The sequence below is a fragment of the Cebus imitator genome, unplaced genomic scaffold (assembly GCF_001604975.1).
Source record: "Cebus imitator isolate Cc_AM_T3 unplaced genomic scaffold, Cebus_imitator-1.0 Scaffold687, whole genome shotgun sequence".
NCBI classification, from domain to species: Eukaryota; Metazoa; Chordata; class Mammalia; order Primates; family Cebidae; genus Cebus; species Cebus imitator.
This window is the reverse complement of record NW_016108002.1, coordinates 648,837-653,577: the sequence shown is the minus strand read 5'-3', so window position 1 is coordinate 653,577 and position 4,741 is coordinate 648,837.

The following is a 4,741-nucleotide window of genomic DNA, read 5'->3' as shown; positions in this document are numbered from 1 at the left end:
GAGGGTCAATGAGTATTGGATAGTCTGCTCATTCACCAATAGGGTCTCAAATGCTGAATAAATACTTTATTAAATACCACACTATTAAAAGAAAGTTTTGGCCAGGGGAGGTGGCTCACTCCTGTTATCCCAACACATTGGACAGATCACAAAGTCAATTTTCAGGTTGACTACTGAACTAAAACTAAAAGATTTGTCCTTAAAGGTATATTAAAGGGCAAAGGAAATGATTCAATGTGTTTGTTGCTCAAGTTGAAGGTACCCAGAACTTTCTTGTAGCATTCTGCGACTAAAGGGGACAATGGTTATGAAAAAATATTTTCCACCTTAATCAAAAGTGAACCAGCTAAGTTGCCAAACTACATAGCTTAATGAAATTAATTGTTCCTAAATAGTGGAAAATACATTTCTTTCAGGAAATAACATTAATTTTTTCTTCAAATATTTGACAATGGTTGTAAGTAAGTGTTTAGCCATATGTTTTCACAAAGAGGTATGATGGGGAAGGGCTGGGGTTTTGTGAAGTTATTTTTATTTTGTTTATTTCTGTATGTATTTATTTTGTGATGGAGACTTTGTCATCTATGCTTGGGTGCAGTGGCTTGAACTTAGTTCATTGCAACCTCTACCTTTTGGATTCAATCTATTTTTCTTCCTCAGCATCTTTAGTAAGTGGGATTTCAGGCATCTGCAAGCACGGCTGGCTAATATTTTGTAATTTTTGTACAGACAGCATTTCACTCTCTTGGCCAAGCTGGTCTTCAAATCAGGATCCACCCTCATTTGCCTCCCAAAGTGCTATTAATACAGCCATAAGCGACCATGCACAGCATATCAGATATCCACTATGCTAAGCCTATCACACTTAATTTAATATGGATAGGAATGCTTTAAAAGTCATCCTTTTGGGACAGTTAAGTGTATAATACATCAGCATAAAGATTCAGTACTCTGGCCTATGTATGTGAGAAATCTCAGTGGCAATCTCCTTATGAGAATGTAATGTCTTAGAATGACGTGAGGTGCCTCAGCTGCATGACACCATCCTCCCTGTCACCCTGCTGCCCCACACTGCGCTCCACTTAGTCCCGCTGCCGCCCAAACTGCCCCATCACGCTGTTCCAAGCAGGACCCCCGCCCTAACCCATGCCACTTGGTAAGCTGCCGCCTCTCCGCTCGGCATCATGTCCACTCTCCACCTTCTTCCCCTTACCAACTTCTTGTCTGTGGAAAAGCTGCCTTCCTCTAAACCGGTCCCTGGTGCCAGAATGGCAACAGATTATAGGACCCCCATTACGTTACTCGGGCTGGTTTCCAACTCGTGACCTCAAGTCAATCTTACACCTTCACTTCCGAAAATATTGGGATTACAGGAGTATGTCAGTTTGCCGGGTTAATACAAAACCTTAAGGGCATCTATTTGCTTCCGTTTTCGGCTATCTACTGCCATTTATCTCCATTACCAACACTTCTTCCATTTAAATTATTTACGGTACCAGAGTTACATGAAACATCTTTCAAATACTGTCATAGAAGGAGGGAGACAATTACAGGTTTAAAAGAGGCAAATTTAAACTGATTATTCATGGTTCCAGACTTCCACATACAGGAAAGTAACGCAATTTATGTCAAACTTTGCTAAGTCCTGTGAAGAAAATCAGAAATTTGAAATGTGCTAACTAAAAGTACAAGGTTTTATTGTTTTTCTGCTCACAGTGCATAAGTACACTGCCTGTGTGTGTGAGTCAGGGCCACATTCACAGAGAAAAACTGTTTCAATAAAAAGTGCACAGGAAAACAATGGCGCCCCAGGTCCATCTCCCAAAAGCTGCCCCCACAGTGGACATGTCCAACAGTAACAGGAAGAATCCTCAAGAAACATCAATGAGTTTAACAAACCTCAGTTTCTCACGAGCACTAAGGACGACCCCCTCTCTACTGTGTCCTCCCATAATTCAACACCCACACACTGAAAACCCCAGCCCGTTTCGTTGACAGCATCCGAACACCTCGCTGCATTTGTATTCTTGCCGAGAGACCAACCTGACCAGAGAAACAGAAATTACAGGTGCTTCTCAATCAGACAAACAGCCTCTGGGTCACCGGGCACTCAGGGTGCTTGCATCTGTCTTTGGTATTCCTTTTGGGAGAGGGACCAGCACTGGCTGCTGGGGCACTGGCGGCAGCGGAGGAGGCTTGGGGGAAGTGGAGCTGGGCAGGCGTGTGGGAGGAAAGCCACCTGGAACCTTGCTGGGGTGGAGTTTGCACTCTTGGCAGGTCCAGGTGAATACAGACCGCGAGTGCCATGCTTCCTCCCTAAGGATGCTGGACTCCCAGGAGCATTCCTCTCGTGCTGGGTCCTAAGCACACCAGAGGCCAGATGCCAGGGTCACCCATGGGTGGACTGTGTACACGCTGTGCGCATGCGAGATACTGCATTGCCGACCCAGAGGTTCCCGCCAACTGGCAACAGCAGCATGCACCGCTGCCGTCAGGGCTTCCCAAGTCCAGGGCCTCGCCCTGTGTATTCTGGGCTGCTGGGCATAGCTTATCCCGCTGGGGCCCAGGGCTCCAAGGTGCACGCGTGGGACTACAGCCCGGTGGGGCATCCCAGGAGCCCTGGGTCCACGCAGCTTTAGCGATGGATTTTCAGCAGGGCGAGGCCCATGGGTTTCTCAAGGACTGGTCCCCACACTGTAGGGTTTCCCAGGCGTATATTGAGCAGCAGGGACATGTGTCTGTGGGAGGCCAGAGGCGGGCATTGTGTTCAGCCTGGCGGTAGGATAGGGTGACTAATGCACAGAGCTGGGGTGGTGGGGCTGCCTTGTGGAGGGAGGTGGTGTTCGTGGAGGATGACGTCATGGCGGTAGTGTAGGTGGTGGCAAAGGAGGGGACTGACATGTGGCAGCAGGAGGAGGACCAGGGGGCAGAGCGTGGCCCTGGCCCCAGCACTCCTGGGCCAGATAGACTCGCTGAAACCACTTGAGTTGGAGATGGACTCCGGATATTTTGGACCAGAGCAGTATCCCTGCACTGCCCATTTGGGATGGCTGGCAGCAGGGGGTGAGCTCAGGCTTCCCAAGGCAGGCTTTGGTGGAGCCAGGCTGGAGGTCAAGAGGTAAGCCAGAAGGCAGGGATGGGGAAAGGGAGGGGAGCCAATGCCAGAGTCCAGTAGGTAGGAGGGCTGCTTGTTTGTGCCTGTGTGAAGGCACAGGGTAGGGTCGGGGAGGCAAGCTCATCACTAACAGGGTGGAATAGCCTCACCAGGAAGCCTTCTCCCACAGCAGAAAGTTCAAGGGCACATTTCTATAGGAAAGCCCCTGGAGGAAAGGGAGTCTGCATGCCCATGCCAACCACTGAACCACCCCTGCTCCCCATGCCTGTTTCCAGCATGCTCATGCCAGAAACCCAAGGTAGTCACGACTGTTCATGGTGCATGGGGCTGCTGTCCTCTGCAAGGCAGGCACAGGCAACCCAGACACATTTTATTCCCTCTGGCGGGGCTGCAACTAAAGGGGTGTAGGGCCTGAACAGGACCTCTGTTGCACTCCTCAGAGAGCCAGGAGAAGAGGACACTGCACGTCTGGACAGCAGCACCACCTGCGCAGCTCAGGAATCCTAGGAAGCAGCTGCCTCACACCACGTCACCCTTCCCCCAACGGGCTCCTCACTTTTTCTGTGCCTGGCTGCTGGTTAGTAGTTGCTTTCCAGTCATGCTCCACATGTCCCCAAGTCCAACACAGCCACGTCAGTGCCCCAACTCTGGGACAGTGAGAGAGGACCACCAAGAAAGTGTTCCAGATCCGAGGTCTGGGCATAGCCCTGTCCTACACTCTTGGTGCCCTTGCAAAGTCACAGGGTGTTTTATGGTACACCCAGCCAACCATATGGAAGCTCCTTAACCCGAGGCGGATTGTGCCTCACACCCAGAAGTCAGCCTGCATCAGAAAGCATGATGAAGTCCTGCTTAGCTACGTGATGGATTTGCAGGTCAGGCAATGGGGACTGGGTCTTCGTGAGGGCTCATGTGTGTGGTTCAGGGTGGGGTTCCCCTGAGGCCCCAGCATAGCTCAGGGGTGAGCTGGGAAGGGGAAACACATGGTCAATCCTGGCTAGCAGGCCACCTCAGTCCAACCTGATAATTGGTCCCTTTGGGTCTGTCCTCTTTCTCCTCAGCCACGCAGGCTGAGAAACTCAGACATCTCCAGTAATGAGCCAAAGGAAGAAGGTTTTTTTTTTTCTTTCCAACCATTACTTCCACAGGGAAGTGATCATTAAGGATTATCCTGTTACATTTTCAGTAAGGAGTTCCTCCCAGCATGGTAGAGGAGGTGGTATGCGGAAGGATATGCCTGGCTTGGGCCTTCCTGACTTCTCTTTCTCCAGGATACAGGGTTTCACATTCCACTGCAGTCCCATGGTTCTGGGATCATGAATATAAAACCCTTAGCTGTAGGCAGAATACCACCTACCTGAGCCTCTTCAGCTGGTTGGTGCACCATGACTGCCCAGGGTCAGGCAGGATTGCTGAGGTGGAGCCAGTGTCGGGATCCTGGGAGAGGACCTAGCTGTTTATTCCCAGGCTTCTGGAGAATTGGCTTTGAAGAATGGCCTGACCTGTCCCAAACCATTTCCCCACCAGCCCAGATCATAAGCCAGGGCCTGTGGCTCGATCCACGGCAGTACCACCCAAGGGAGTTAGGCCCTCAGAGATGGAATAGAAAAGATGTCAGGTGAGCAG